The sequence below is a fragment of the Lissotriton helveticus genome, chromosome 11 (assembly GCF_964261635.1).
Source record: "Lissotriton helveticus chromosome 11, aLisHel1.1, whole genome shotgun sequence".
NCBI lineage: Eukaryota > Metazoa > Chordata > Amphibia > Caudata > Salamandridae > Lissotriton > Lissotriton helveticus.
The window spans coordinates 595,118,187-595,134,481 of NC_136072.1; the positions used below are offsets into that span (position 1 = coordinate 595,118,187).

General features: G+C 46.5%; 1 long non-coding RNA gene across 1 annotated transcript in view; it reads right to left on the reverse strand.

Annotated features, from left to right (window-relative positions):
• The window catches only part of LOC144790980 (uncharacterized), a 92,438-nt gene extending 81,992 nt beyond the window's left edge, over nucleotides 1-10,446 (reverse strand). Inside the window, exon 1 of the long non-coding RNA XR_013602264.1 lies at nucleotides 10,165-10,446. This is a non-coding gene — a long non-coding RNA (uncharacterized LOC144790980). The remainder of the gene's footprint in view (nucleotides 1-10,164) is intronic.
• Nucleotides 10,447-16,295: the final 5,849 nt, after the last annotated feature.

Sequence of the window (16,295 nt, forward strand, 5' to 3'; positions counted from 1 at the left end):
TATTACCAGCAAAAATGAGTTTAGAAAAGTGGAAGAGTTGGTGAGAAGCCCACCCTAAGGCTGTCAGGTCTAAAATGAAAGACTCTCTGGGAAAAGATCCTGTTTCTGCTCCCTTTCTTACAATGGAAAGGACTTAGATCTCTTTGCCAGCTTCAAAGAGCCGAGAAACTTTGGAAGTTGAATGACAACTTTTACCAATTTGTCATAAGATATGATGTTTTATCAGAGAGAGATGGACATTGGTATTTGTGACTGATATCTCATCTCTCCTCATGTTCTTGTATCCCGGATCCACAGTTTGAATTGTTGATATTCATAAGGGTTGATTTGCCTTTTGAAGGGATCCACATAAGTGTACTAGACATTCTCTACTGCACTTTCTTGTGTCCTTACATGATAACATCTGGCTACAAATGAAACTTACTGACTGATCTCTACACTCTAACATTAGGACTTTCAGTGGTCTCAAACAGGGGTGCATCTTGGCTATCCTACTTCTTCTGTTTATATTTCAGATTTGTCTTTTTACCTGAACCAGGCCAAGGGTTTGCCAGCAAAGTTGGGTTTTAAGCCAATCACTTATTTAGCATACGTGTGCGCTATTGTCATCTTTTGTTTAACACCTGCAGACCGGCAATCACAGCTATCACAGCTACAGGATTACAATAGAAATAACAATTGTGAAATTAACTTGGGGAAAGCTAAAATTATGTTCTTTGGCAGGTCTCAAAAATAACTAAAATGGGAAATCAGTGGGAATTATATTGAACAAGTGACCACACATGATTATTCACATCTAGCAATGGATACAAAACGTGTCTGGTTGGGTCCATTTTTATGAAAAAGAAGGCAAACATCATTGCAAAATCACTATAAAGGTTCTCCAAAATCTATGGTGGACGTGCAAACAATCCATAAAAGTCTTTAAAGCAAATCTTAAATCCCACCTGTAGGACCCCACACTTTTTGACTTGACTGCCTTGCTTTGCTGATACCATATTTTGGCCTTTATGCCTCTGGGCACTTTAGCCCTGCTAAGCAGTGCTAGAGTATTTGTGCTATCTCCTTCAAACTTGGTAAAATTGGACTGCACCTAATTGGCACATTTAATGTATTGTAAGCCCCTAGTAAATGGTACTCCATGTAAATACAATGCTACTAGTGGGCAGCAGCAGTCATTGTACCACCCACTAAAGTAACACTTTAAAACATCTCAGGCCTGCCTTTGCAGCCTGGATTTAGGTTTTAAAACTGCCATTTTGACCTGGCAAAATAATCCTTTTGCCAGGCCTCAACCTTCCTTTTAAACACTCATAAGTCACTTCTAAGGTAGGTTTAGAGGCTCATAGGTGAGGGTGCATATTTTTAAAATGTAAGCCATGTGGGTTTAAGTTTGATTACTGTAAGACCTATCTCTCTCATTGGCTAACTCTGGGTTACCTTGTTACATTTAATAAGTGCTAAGATTATATTGTGAGCAGATAGTGAAATGCTGTTCAGACTCGAATGAATTGTAATTTAAAATCCTCTCTAGTGGTGAAGTCGCATTTTAAGTCACAATTCTGAAAATGCCTCTTTACAAAGTTGCCATTTTATTGTCCTAACCATTTGTGCCTTCTGCCAGTGTCCTAGGGCACCTCTCTGTGAATAGATCTGTTGTTTGGGTTTGTGTTTTCCGCCCAGGTAGTGACACTAAGCGGACTAGGTGCTGACAAGATGGGTCATCCTTCTAAGATGGTTGGGGATGGAGCTGTGCCCTGCCTCACTAACACTGCAAATGCCCTGCCTCCAGCACACACGAAAACAAACCTGACACCAGCCTTTTTCAGCCCAGATATTTTGGAGCCTTGACAGGTGAAGGGAAGAACTTTCCAGAATGAGATGGGCTGGTAGGACAGGGTGTCCCCAAACACACAAAGGCTGGCACCAGGTATAAATATTGGACCTCACAGCCACTCTTCAGAACACTCCTGGACCTGTGAACATTATAGAAGAATGACTGCCCTGCTGCTTGAGGACTGCCTTGTTGTCTTACAAGGAAGGCCTGACTTGCTTACCTTCATCCCAGGCTATCCTGAGTCACTCAGGCTGAGTGACTTCAATGGACAGTTGAGGACACAACAAGCTGCAGAGGCCTCCTTTTCCAGCTGAGCTGCTACAATTGGACCAGCCTGGACTTGTCTGAGCGCTGCTGTCCTCTGCTGGAGTAAGTCCCTGATCACCAAAGGGTGCCTTACCAGGTCCTGGCCCCTTGGCTGGCATCAAAGCGCACTCCTCCTTAAGAAAAAGGTGAAATTCAAAGGTTTGGGCTCTTCACAACTGCAAATGGGCCTGTTCACACTAAGAATCTGCCAACCAAGATGACTGCCAAGACAAAACTCCGGTGAGACCTGCTATTTGCGCAATGGAGACTACCAGCGATAACAGGCAATGCGAGATCTGCACTTCATACTACAGCAATGACAGCCCGTGGTGACTGCCAATGTGAACCTCCATCAACCACTGTCCACGACACCGGACTGGTTCTTCCCACTATAACAACAACTGTCCGTGACACCAGGCCTACTCTTGGTGCTACAGCAATGGCCATCTGAGACTCTCTCCCTGCTTCTCGCAGCCTCCTCCACTGCGAATTGAACTCTTTGCGTCAGATGCTGAGAAGGTAACTTTCTCAGCAGGATTAACCTGAACCCTGTACTCAATCAGTGCTCCAGCACGGTTGGCCTGAACTTGCAACGTTCCCACGGTCTAGCACGACCAGATGGCTGCGAGTTGTACTTTGTGCCTCTAGGCACTATTTTGACCTAAAACTTTGAAACTGAATATCTTTGATTCACTGATTGGATTTTTGTTGTTCTAGTATCTTTTTCTTTATTAACATCTGCTCTATGTTTCTGAATTGGCTTGGGATTTTTCTTGCGTTGTGTTTTCACTATATTACTGTTTGCGTGCTGCAGAAATACTCTACAATATTTGACATTAAGTTAAGCCTGACTACTTTGTGCGAAGCTCCAGAGGGTTAAGCACAGGTTAGTTTAGTGACTTTTGTAGTTCACCCTGACAACTATTGTGGTTGTTTCCTTAGTGAGGATTCTACCCCCTCAACCAATAACCCAATTTCTGACCCCACCTTATTATATTCCCTCTGCCATCTTCTCCAATAAGGTAATTACCTTTCTGAATAAATCCTACACTAAAGGGATCAGAACATTACTGAACTTTCGCACATCAACAACTCAAAGCAAATTACTCCTCCTATTATCATTGTCATTGTTATTCACTTCCCTTACTGGGGCCACTTTAAACTTTGCCTGTTATTGTTTTTCTGTCAAGGAAAACTCTTTCAAATGTTGATATCCAGAGACTTTACTAAATTCAGAGGATTCGCCACCAATTTGATCCTTTCAACAGTCTGTTACGATGTTAACTTCCTTCATTTCCCTCGCCCCCTCCCCTACCGTCCCCTTACTATTATGTCCCTCTTCTGCTCCCGTCCCCATCCTGTCCATCATTTGCATAAATTACGTCAAAGGCTGGTTCCGGCTTCTGACAGTTGTAAGAACGGTTGACAGTTGTATCTGTCATTGATTGAGCTGGTGATCGGGCCCTCCACCCGGTGTGTCGTGTAACTTACAATAAAGAGACATCTTGAAGAAGTACCTGGTGTCATCTTTACAAATTGGCGACGAGGACGGCACGCCGGCAAACCCACCACATGAGAATCGATAAGAATTAATCTTTAAGTGTGCTGTGGTCTCGCACATGAAGAATAAGAGTGAGGAAAAGGAGGAGCCTTCGTAATTCCAGCAATACTGATATTGAGTGAGTTGATTGTGAAATCCCTTGAACATTGAGCTATTTGAATTAAACCAGGAAAGTACAGTATCAACTTTGGGCGTTCTCGCTATTTGAAATTTGAAGAAAAGTAAGACCCAAGTGAACTGGACTGGAACCTAATTGAGCTCAATAGGTGAATTTGAGGATATGAAATTGAGTGAGTAAATTGTGAAATTCCTTGAACATTAAGCTATTTGAGTTAAACCAGGGAAGTACAGTATCAACCTTGGGCGTTCTCGCTGTTTGCAATTTGAAGAAAAGTAAGACCCAGGTGGACTGGACTGGAACCTAATAGAGTTCAAGAGGTGAATTTGAGGATATGTGAGCGGAGCAGAGGACGAGGGTATCTGGTTCTGCATTTATAAAGTTGATATGAATCGGCGATCTGTAAAAGTTTTGGAAGTGTAATTTACTTCAGATCCCTTGGAGCTTAAAGTAAGCGTTATAACGCACTGCCATCTAGTGGCCTTGGTTAATGATTAAACCTCTCGTAAGTCATCTGTCATTGAGGGAAGACTTTTGACAACCGAATGAAATAAATTTGAAACGGAGGTGCGAGTGTAACACGGTGTTAAGAAGAATAAGCAATACAGGAAAAGAAAAGTTCAAGATAATTAAGTGACTTTATATTCTGAGTTGCTAGCTGGAAGCATGAACCGGAGTGCTGTCGTTTAAGTTGAAGTCCTTTTGCGCATTGAACTGAAAAAAATAATTTTAGAACTAAGCAGGAAGCAAGTAACTTCACATTGATAACTAATGACATACAAGTAAAACATTGTGATTCTAAACGAAGGATAAAAAAAAAAAAAAGAGAAAAGAAGATAAGGCTTGATACTCACTTCGATCTTTAATCGTGTGAGAAAATCTTGAAAGGAGCCTTGTGAGGAGGATTAGAACTGCGCATCGGCGCGAGCGACGTCATCGCGCTGGGCGCCATCTTAAGTGAATTCTCGGAAAATTTAAGGAAACACGCACTGAATCTATTGCGTGCAACGCGAGTTGTGGAGAACATCGGGAAAGTGTCAAGGAAAATAAACCAGTATCTTTAGAGAAAACACAGAAATCGATGTATTGTGAGTGAACTTAATAGATTGGAAGGATAAGAAACACGCACAGAATCTAAAGCGGTCAACGTGTTGACAGTGGAATTTACTGAGAAGAGAAATCTGTATCCTTTAATAAGTTAACGCCAAGAACTGCTTGTTGTGTGTGAATTCAAAATTGATAAGGGAAGCGACATCATTTTTTGTTGCGCATCCTAAAACAAACAGAGCAGTAATATATACGTGCGTCCTAGTTTTGTCCTGCACAGGATATCGTAGTTGCTCTGACTTCATTGGAAATCCTTGTTTAGGAATATTGGAAATTCTAACGGTAAGAAACGGAGATACTGGGGCAATATAAAAGCGAAATTATTGGAATAAATATAAATGGATGTAAAAGATATGTACAATTTACCACCACCAGAATTGTTCATGGAGGAGGAAGGTGCAAGTAAAGTAGGGTGGAGTGAATGGAAAGAGTATTTTGAGAATTATATATCCCTAGTTGAAGAAGTGAGAAGACCATTGAATCCTGAGGAAAAAGCGGAAATATTACTGTTCAGTTTAGGTGCTGGTGGACGTGAAATGTATCATAAAATCGGAAAGGGAATCTACAAAGGAACTGACCGAAACATATTGGAAAACATCATGCATGTACTTGATGAACGTTTTAAGCAGGTGGCATCGGGGGAAGTACAAAGGTATGAGAAGTACATAGGTGTAATGGTTCGCAAAGAAAAAGGCTTCAAGCGTGAAATGAACCCAAAGTGTGCCATCATAGTAGGAGGAATAGAAATTAAAATCATCGCAGATTCGGGGTCACACTACACGGTTATCAGCGCGAGCATGTGGAGTAAGAAATTTGCAAAAATACATGGGAACGATTTGAAAGTGGCCAATGTATCCCTGAAATCGTACACGGGTGAAAACATTATATTAATAGGGTACAAAGTGATGGATTTATGTTACAAAGAGAGGAGCACTCGGAGTGCTATATACATTTCAGATAACCAACTCTCCGTGCTTGGGTGGAATGATCAGAGGAAATTGAGAATTTCGCTGGATCAAAAATGGAATGAACACCAAAATGATCTGGCGCTTGGCAAAAGCATGCAATTGACAAAGTGCGAAATGGAGAATGCAAGAACGCCACCATCTATAAGCCTAGTTGACAAGGAGGGAACTGCTAGGAGGGAGATATGGATAAAAGAAGCAGCTGAGGACAAGGTCAATAAGAAACAAGGGGCTTACTGTGTATTTAAGGATGAGTTGAGTTCGAGCAAGAGGTATGAAAGAAAAGACAGTGAAGGGAATTTTGGGAAAAATGGTAATTGCGAGAAATTAGGAAAACAAAATGTTACACAATCCAAAAATGGACAATCAGAAAGAAAATATGAGAGTAACCCATTCAATTTCAAGGCAGTTCGGCAAAGAACTGCATTCGCAGGACTCAAGTCAAACACAGGAGATGTGTATGGGGGTTATATGACTAAGGAAAGGGAAGATGGTTTGAGTTTCGAATACTTGAAGACTAGACACAAAGCAAATTATTCGAAATGGTTAAATTGTGATATGCTGATGGATAAGAGCAGGGAAGCACAAGAACTCTTCCAATGTCCTCCAAATAAAGTTGCATCAGGGAGGAGGGATGTGCTCGATGAGTACCTAAAGAAACATGAGTCATCCAGTCCAGTAGACCCAACGGAGTTTTTCCGCGGAAGTCATTTGAGGGAACTGGAGGACGGACTGTTCACAGCTGAGGCTAGTACTAATGTAGCTGAACGGCCTGAAGTGAAAAGTGATAGTGGCTTTGATAACGTCCAATACCAAGGAAATGAAGCAAGAAGTTGGTCAAATCCTAATACAGGAAAAGACATTGAAAAGGTGACCGGTCGCATTAAAGGACATAGACGCAATATAGTGGATACTGAAGTAGCCCACATTTCAATGCTATTCTTACCACGTGACGACCCCCTAGGTGCTCAAGGGGTGCTTGATGTCGTTACAGGAGAAGATGTGTCTCGGAGATCTAAGGTCTCAGCAACATCCACTAATGAATGTCGTTCATCCAAGTGGGAGGATGGACCGGTCACTGCTTTGACCCTTGCAGAACGTATGAACCTCTTATTCTTCAATGTCACCAGAGATTCCAGTGCTGATAATAACTAGGAGTTATTTAGGCTCTGCTGAATGTGACTCTTGAATTAGAATACACTCTTATATGTACATGGGCCTTACCATGGTTGGATTGGGTTGTCATTATTGGTCTATAAGATTATACTGTTGTTGTTTCTCCCTGTTTTCTTCTTCCCATAGGAAGGAGATGTGTTACGATGTTAACTTCCTTCATTTCCCTCGCCCCCTCCCCTACCGTCCCCTTACTATTATGTCCCTCTTCTGCTCCCGTCCCCATCCTGTCCATCATTTGCATAAATTACGTCAAAGGCTGGTTCCGGCTTCTGACAGTTGTAAGAACGGTTGACAGTTGTATCTGTCATTGATTGAGCTGGTGATCGGGCCCTCCACCCGGTGTGTCGTGTAACTTACAATAAAAAGACATCTTGAAGAAGTACCTGGTGTCATCTTTACACAGTCCACACTTTAATATAACCTTAGAGCCCGCCGTAGTGGGCTCTACCGACCATCAAAAATCTGCTTCAGCGTTAAAGGCCCGAGCCGAAGACAAGGACCTTTAACAAGGGCTTTAACAAGGGCCTTTAATGGCCAGTAGAGCCCGCTATGGAGAGCTCTAAGGCTATTAGAACATTCCGCCTCTGGAGGGCAGAATGTTCTAATTTGTAAAACAAAGGCCTCACGGAGCCCAAGGGGATTGAAATCCCTTCGGGCTCCGTGAGGCCTTTTCTTCACAGCAACAGCTGTGAACAAACATTGGAATGTTGGAGCTCCGGGCTTCTACCGGCTATTAGAAGCTCAGAGCACTTTATTGTTTTCAGTGGAGCTCCCAACATTCCAATGTTCTAATTAGCAATAATACTTTACTTTCACTAATGGATCTTATGAACATCCCTCGACTCAAACGCAGGGCCTTTAATAAGGAAGACCCTGTGGATTAATCAATCAATCAGGACTTCTATTGCGTGGCTAATGACCCGTGAGGGTATCTAGGCACTGACAGTAGAATAAATGACCTCTTCTCTTTACAGTCCAATAAATATGCACATAACATTGCTGACTCGTACTGCACCCCCAAACAGGACTGTCTAACATAGTCCTTTGAGCCTGCATGCAAAAAACCACACTACCAGAGATTCTGCTTAATGTATATCCTAATATCTCAATTCGAGGGAATATGGAATCCTCAGTGCTGGGCCTCCAAAAGCTGGAAAGTCTGTGGATACAAGAACAACTCCACCGAGCATCTCACTTGGATATGTCCAGTTTTATTGGATTTAGGAAGGAGTATTCTTACAGCAGCATTCATCACAGCCAGTATCAGAACTTTTGATCAGGTCAACAAGTATTACTTATCATCAAAAGGCTACCTTTATAGTGGAAAACTTCCTACGTTTTTAGATCTAACCTATTCCCGTCTCTCAAACAAAACGACTTAATTATTTAAATTGTCTGGAGGGAAGATGCGTTTTATTCTATGTTCTTTTTTTAATACTCGTTTCTCTATCCTTGCAATTTATTATTGTAAAATAAATATTAATTTTTCCTGTATAATAAAGGTATTACTTTACTTAGGAGTTAAAACCCTCCACAGGGGAATGTGCAGTAACAGCTAAACCTGTAGTGACACACTGTGCAAAGGAATCAGGATACAAGTTGCATAAAAAGAACATTCCTTTAACTGAGACAGGACATAAAGCTGCAACACTCACTAAGATCAGCTGATCTCTGTTTAACAAATCCAGCTGCTGCCATTCCAACTGCAGTGACAAAGTGACATTTCAGCACTAGGAAGCCAGCAGAGTAATAATAATAACAATAAGAATAATCTATGAGTCAATTAAAACCATAAACGCAACTCCATCATACAGTACAGAACTATTAAAAAAGAATACAAAAGAATCTAAAAAATGTGTCATACACCTACTTCAGCTATTGGACATCTTGTTAATGGACCTTCACGTTGTTTGCCTCCCCTTCCTAACTATATAGATAATGCATATTACAGTTGTTAAATGGCTCAAGGTAACAGATTTTACCTAATTGGTTAAAGTACAAATTGACAATGCAACCAGAACAGAATCCACCAGACGCAACAACATGCTTGAATACAAACCCCATATTGCAGAGAGCATTTAGGTGCAAATTAGTTGCAGCCAGTTCCGGTGCAGGGATTTTCAGAATCCTAGGCAATTCAATGTCTGCCACTGAGTGCCTACTTGCTTCTTGTGATAAAACCATTTTCAGGTCATTTGTTTTAATCGGGCGCCCTCTTGTGACCATTTGTGAGCCTATCATAAGGCACAAATTTACATACATATTGCCTGAAAACTCATCGGTTTTGTGGGCAGCCATGACAAGAAACTGGTGGAATATTACAATACTTCAGGTTCAGTCCAGGGGATTGCTCTATGGAGCAGCAAAGTATATTTGTGACTTTCAGAAAATCGTATCCCATAAGGACGGTTGTTGGGACTAGGTGACTGAATCACCAATCCTCCCAACCTTAAAGCAATCCCTTTGCCGCCACTACCGAGGGTTTCTGCATCACGTGTGGCCACTCCAGTCCACACCACGTTGAATACGGCGATCAGTCTTGAAATGAAAGAAAACTGATGTATGAAATGTGATGAATTGAAGTAAGCAATAGATTAACTTTGTATTATATACAATGCAGATTTGGTGTTACCATGACAATGCCGAGTTCTGGTAGCATAACTGGTGCTCATACTAAAGGCCGAGTGGTGTTTACATTTTCACACGGAGCTCGATAAAGCATAATGAACACATGACGACGCAACGTCTTCTACCGATTTTTTTGTATTATATTTGAATATTCTTATTTCTATATTTCCTTCATTTTAAAAGTATCTTTATACATGTGAATAACACCACTATAGTAAATTATACGTTTTTGGAATCAAATGTATTATTTACCTCACGACCACGCGCGCGATATTGTACTCACTTCGTCCACGCTGTAAAATAGTCTACTTTATCTTTAAAAAGAAAAACACCTATGTGTGCCCGTGCTCAATGTTTCACACAATAGAACAAACATGGCTGTGCACACACTTATCAATACGTGACATTTACGGCAGTATACATTTTGTGGAAGGGAGTACGGGATGCCATGGGAACCAATACATACCTCTTTCTCCAGCCTGCTGCTCTCACCTGGGCTGTAGGTTTGGTCCGTTGGACTTTTAGGTACTTCCGCTAGTCTGTCTCGTTTACTTGTATTTTCGTTCGCTTCCAATTTGCTCCCTTCTTTTTCTTCTTATGTCACTCACCCCATACCTTTATCCTCGGCCTGTATCTCAATTTCTTCTTGTCTCCAGGCCTGCTCTCTCGCGTTCTCTTTCTCTCTGCGCGCGGAATGCTCTCCCACCCCCACCGCTTCTTTCTCATTAGCGTGCTCTGCTGGAGCGGCTCTTTGCAAACTACATGGATATAAAATTATAAAGGGAGCTTGCTGGAGTCTCGTTGCTCTGGAAACCTAAATGTACATACAGCCAGCCTGGTGCTCGGTGGAGCCACAGCGGGGAACAACGACTTGAGCATCAGCGTCAATAAAATCTTCACTTAACTGTTTCGGAGTACCTTGAGGAATTTATTACATTTTGCCAAAAGCTTTAGAAGGCTTGTAGGGAAGGGGACGCACGCAAAGTACAGCCTGGTTTTAAACCAGCCCCCTCAGGCGCCACATAGGCACAACAAGCCTGTGGGTCCAGCACTCCTATGGGCAGTGGTTAATTTGTAAAAGCAGTGGTCCTGTCAGGAGGGCATTGCAGCTTGCACCACTCATTGCCCCTGCCAGTGACAGTACAAACACACATAGCAAGTAACCAGCACATTCCTACAAGTGTGACAATTTCGTCTATTCCAGGCCCCTAAAGCTATAAAATGTTTTGGGTGGCATTCATTCGTAATTTTTAATGTATTGTCCTCATCTCAAAATAAGACAAACAGCAACACCATGTGACAGACTGTCATAGCTGATGGTGTTTCCAATTAAGGGCCTGATAAGGATGTGGGTCGGACCGCATTCCGCGGCACTGTCAGATGCGGTCAGACTGCAGAAGGTCTCGTTGGAAGTGGTCGGTCCTACCGCGGGATTACGATGCATCTGGTAACTACTCTGACCAGCCGCTGACAGACCACCAACTCCGACAGCCTTTCTCCAACCGCCGAGGTGGCGGTCGGAGAGAAATCAATCAATCAATCAATCAATCAATCAATCAATCAATCAATCAATCAATCAATCAATCAATCAGGTCATTTGTATAGCGCACTACTCACCCGTAGGGTCTCAAGGCGCTGGGAGGGGGGGGGGTGCCGCTACTGCTCGAACAGCCAGGTCTTGAGCTTCTTCCTGAAGGAGAGGTGGTCTTGGGTCAGGCGCAGATTGGTCGGAAGTGAGTTCCAGGTCTTGGCGGCCAGGTAGGAGAAGGATCTTCCTCCTGTTGTCGCTCTTCGGATGCGGGGGACGGCGGCGAGGGCGTGGTTGGTTGATCTGAGGAGGCGCTTGGGAGTGTAGAAGTTGATCCGGTTGTTGAGGTAGCTCGGGCCTTGGTCGTGTAGGGCTTTGTGCGCGTGGGTGAGGAGCCGGAAGGTGATTCTCTTGTTGACCGGGAGCCAGTGCAGATCTCTCAGGTGTCCGGAGATGTGGCTGCGTCGGGGGATGTCGAGGATGAGTCTCGCCGAGGCGTTCTGGATCCGCTGGAGTCTCTTCTGGAGTTTGGCAGTGGTTCCGGCGTAGAGGGCGTTGCCGTAGTCCAGTCGGCTGGTGACGAGGGCTTGGGTGACCGTCTTCCTCGTCTCGGTGGGGATCCACCGGAAGATCTTACGTAGCATGCGCAGGATGTTGAAGCACGACGAGGAGACGGCGTTGACTTGTCTGGTCATGGAGAGGGAGGAGTCCAGGATGAAGCCCAGGTTGCGTGCGTGGTCCGTCGGTTTGGGTGCGGTGCCCAGGGCGGGGGGCCACCAGGAGTCGTCCCAGGCGGAGGGCGTGGAGCCCAGGATGAGGACCTCCGTCTTGTCTGAGTTCAGTTTCAGGCGGCTGGTCGTCATCCATTCGGCTACGTCTCTCATCCCTTCGTGCAGGTTGGCTCTGGCGGTGGCGGGGTCGTTGGTCAGGGAGAGGATCAGCTGGGTGTCGTCGGCGTAGGAGATGATGTTCAGGTTGTGTTGGCGTGCGATGGCCGCGAGGGGGCTCATGTAGACGTTGAAGAGGGTTGGGCTCAGCGAGGATCCTTGGGGTACGCCGCAGATGACTTTGGTGGCCTCTGACTTGTACGGTGGTAGGCGGACTCTTTGTGTTCTTCCGTCGAGGAAGGAGGTGATCCATTCCAGTGCCTTCTCCTGGATTCCGATGTTGCTGAGGCGCTGTACTAGGGTGCGGTGGCAGACAGTGTCGAAAGCCATAAGAAACAGCAGCCATAAGGCTGTACGGGGATATCTGACTGCCGTCCGGATTATGATATGGTTTTTCGAAGACCTGACCGTGGCGGGCTGACCTTCGGCCTCGAGTCGCCAGAAACGTAGGAAATGGGGTGAACACTCAGCTGATATCCCTTCCCCCGGCGGGGAGTTTATAGCTGTGGGAGGGGGGTTGGGGTAAGTAAAGGGGAGGGGGATTGGAGTTAGTATATGGAAATATGAAAGTAATTTGAGTGGTGCACATATTATTCTGTTTTTTGGATTGAAAAATAATAGTAGAGTGATAGAAGAGGGAAGGAGGGATTTATTTATTTATTTATTTATTTATTATTTGAGCTTTTAATTTATTTCAAAGTATTTTTATTGAGTTTTTAGAACAGAAAAAAAAACAGGCATGGCATAGCAATGGACAATCAACAGGCAGGTTAGGCGGGCGAGACAGACAGACACGTCTTCTCTAATAAGCATTAGGAGAGCAGGATGATCATGCCCAGATGGAAAGGTGGTGCCCGGAGGTCGAGAGAAGCTCCTAGTCGGGGCAACAAGTAAAAAAGCCAGCCCTAAGAACCCCCCTCCCCCTAACACCCAACACTAACGCCCCCCCCACCCCACCAGTACGCCATTCTTCCTGAGTAATCGTGTGAGCTATAGCTAGTCTAAGTGTATCAAGGTGCCTCGGGTCGCGTTCGGTCCACCATGCAGTCTGTAAGGCGTAGGATACGAAGGTACTTCGGGCAAGTGATTTCATGGAATTCTCTGGAGAGCAGCGTCAGGAGCGGCTGCCAAGTAGTTCGGAATGCGTCAGATGTATGTGTGAGTGTGGCCTGGATCCGTTCCATGCCTAACGTGAACCATAACTTGTGTAGCCAGCCAGTGTGGGTGGGTGGGATAGTGGAGCCCCAGAGCGACAGGACATGTTGCGACGCTGCCTGCATAGCGATGCCCATCTGTTTGCCGCGAACTGATCTCAGGGGGAATGTAAGTGCATTGGGAAGCCCTAGGAGTGTGTATGCTGGGAAGCGTGGGATCTCAGTGTCGAACGTGGAATCAATATCATCCAGGACAACCTTCCAGTACTCCTGCAAGGCTGGACATTCCCACAGGAGGTGAGTCAGTGTACCCCGGCTGCCACATCCTCTCCAACACAGCGCGCTTCGGGTCGGGTTGCCTTGATTGAGTCTCGCTGGGGTAAGGTGCCAATAGATAGCCAATTTTATCGCCGATTCCCTGGCTTTGGTATTGCGGGTAGTGTGGGCGGCCCTGTAGTATATGTGGTTCCACTCTATTGAGGAGAGAGGTCTTCCGAATTCAGCTTCCCATCGCCGTTGTCCAGCAGTTTTAGCTGGGTCGGCAGCAGGGGAGAGCATCCGATAGAGGTCTGAGATAAGATGTTTATCTGAGTCCTTGGACACGAGCCAGCGTTCGAACGGTGTCATTTGCCGGCCGACCAGAGGGGCAACGTCCGGCCGCAAGAGCCAGTGGCGGATTTGGAAATATTGAAACATATGAGGGTTATCCACTCCATAGTCTCGCGAGATGTCGGCGAGAGAGAGGAACCCCTCCACAGCAAAGAGGTGCCCAGCTGATCGGCAAGGCGTGTCACGCCATTGCGGGAAAGCTCGAGTGTCCGTGCCGGACGGGAATGTGGGATTGTCAAAGAGCGGGGTAAGTGGGGATGGGAAGGTCGTGAGGCCCCGTTTGACCGCTACCATGTCCCAGGCTGCCATAGTGGTCCGAGTAATAGGGGAGCGGAGGAGATAACGTGGCCTGTGCTGGCGCTCAAGAAACGGTATCTTCCACAGGGAGGTCTGTGCCATGGCCCTGTCCTGGAAGAGCCATCTCTTCTCTGATTCGGGCCGGTACCACTCCACTAGATACCGAATTTGCGAGGCCTGGAAGTATTGCAGCAAGTTTGGGATCCCGAGGCCGCCCTCCTCGACAGTCCTGTGCGCTACTCGTCGATGTAGCCTGGCGCGTTTCTTCTCCCACACAAATTGGTGAAGATCATGTTGGAGGTCAGCTAGCATTCCCGTTGGCGGCGACACCGGAAGGGTCTGAAAGATGTATAATATCTTGGGTAGTACCGACATCTTTACCGCCGCGATCCTGCCAAGTAAGGAGAGGGGTTGCTTTGACCAACGCGCGAGATCGGCCCGGATCTGGGATGATAAAGTAGAGTAGTTGTAATTGACCGTCGAGGCCGTAGAGGAGGTCAGGGTAATCCCCAGGTATGGAAGCCGAGTGGTGGACCGCAGGTGGCATCCGAAGGTAGGTGGTGGGTTATTAGGAAGAGCATGGCTGCCAAGGGGCAGTATCAGGGACTTCCCCTGGTTAACCTTGAAACCGGACACCGCGCCGAATTGTTCCAGCTCCGCCAGAAGCGCCGGGATGGCGCTAGATGGGCGGTCCAAAGCGGCGATTATGTCGTCCGTGTACAGCCCCACCACGTGGGGTTCGTTGCCGAAAGACATTCCCGTAATGTGAGGATTATCGCGGATTTTCTGCGCTAAGGGCTCCACGTATAGAGCAAATAAGAGGGGTGAGAGGGGACATCCCTGGCGGGTTCCTCTCTGTATCTCGAAGGGGTCGGACTTGAGGCCACCCAGCCGGACACGTGCCAAGGGACGGTGGTAGCAGCTCGCGATCCAGGCCTGAAACCGGTCGCCCAGGTGGTAGCGCTGTAGCACAGCATGTAAATAGGTCCAGTCGACATGGTCAAACGCTTTCTCCGCGTCGATGGCTAATAGGGCAGAGTCTGAGACCTGAAAATGAGCTTTGTCCACGAGGTGCAGGAGTCTCTTGGTGTTGTCACTGCACTGGCGGTTCGGGACAAAGCCCGATTGGTCCGGCTCGAGGATGCCCGGGAGGCAGGGACCTAGGCGAGCCGCCAGTACCCCTGTAAACAGCTTCAGATCCAGATTGAGTAAGGAGATGGGGCGGAATGCGGAGCAGTGCGTTGGGGGTTTGCCCGGCTTAGGCAGGACCACAATGTCGGCTGCAAGCAAATCGGGTGGAATGGAACTCGGCCCTTCAAAGGAATTAAACAGCCTGGCGAGGATAGGCGCCAAGACATGGCCGAAGGATTTATAAAAGCCCGACGAGAAGCCGTCAGGGCCCGGGGATTTAAGCGGACGGAGGCGAGCAATGGCAGCGAGGATCTCGTCGGAGCGAATGGGGGCATCAAGGGCTTCCACGCTCGCCGAGCATAACGGCGTAATATCGGCAGATCGCAAGTAGGTGTCAATGGCTGTCGGCGACGCCTTATCCGCGCTATATAGAGAGGCGTAGAAGGAGCGGAAGGCCGAGGCGATCTGTGCGTCCTCAGTAACTGCATCGCCGGCGTCGTCCAGTAGCGTCGTAATTTTGGAGCGTTGGAGTTTGGCTTTCAAGGCGCTGGCCAGGAGCCGGCCGGTGCGGTTGCCCCCCACGTAGTACGTGTGACGGAGGCGAAGAGCAGCAAATTCTGCCCTGTCGGTGTCGAGGCTAGCCAACTGAGCCCGGGCAGCCTTAAGTTGGCGCCAAATTCTCGGGGCACCAGTGCGGCTATGAACTCTCTCCAGCTCCGCAACTTTGTCGGAGAGGTCGCTCCTCTTTTCTTTGCGAAGTTTGGCGTCTGCGGCTGATATTGCTATCAGCTCCCCCCTAACGACAGCTTTCAAGGCTCCCCATAAGGATGACACCGACACATCAGGGGTGTCGTTGGTGGCCAAGTAGTCTGAGATGCATTTATGAAGCTGGTGGGCTACCGCCGGCTTCTGTAAGAGGGTTTCGTTAAGCCTCCACGACCCCGGAGTGCGCGGCGAACTGGGCACGTTAAGCGTCAGTTCCACAGCCTTA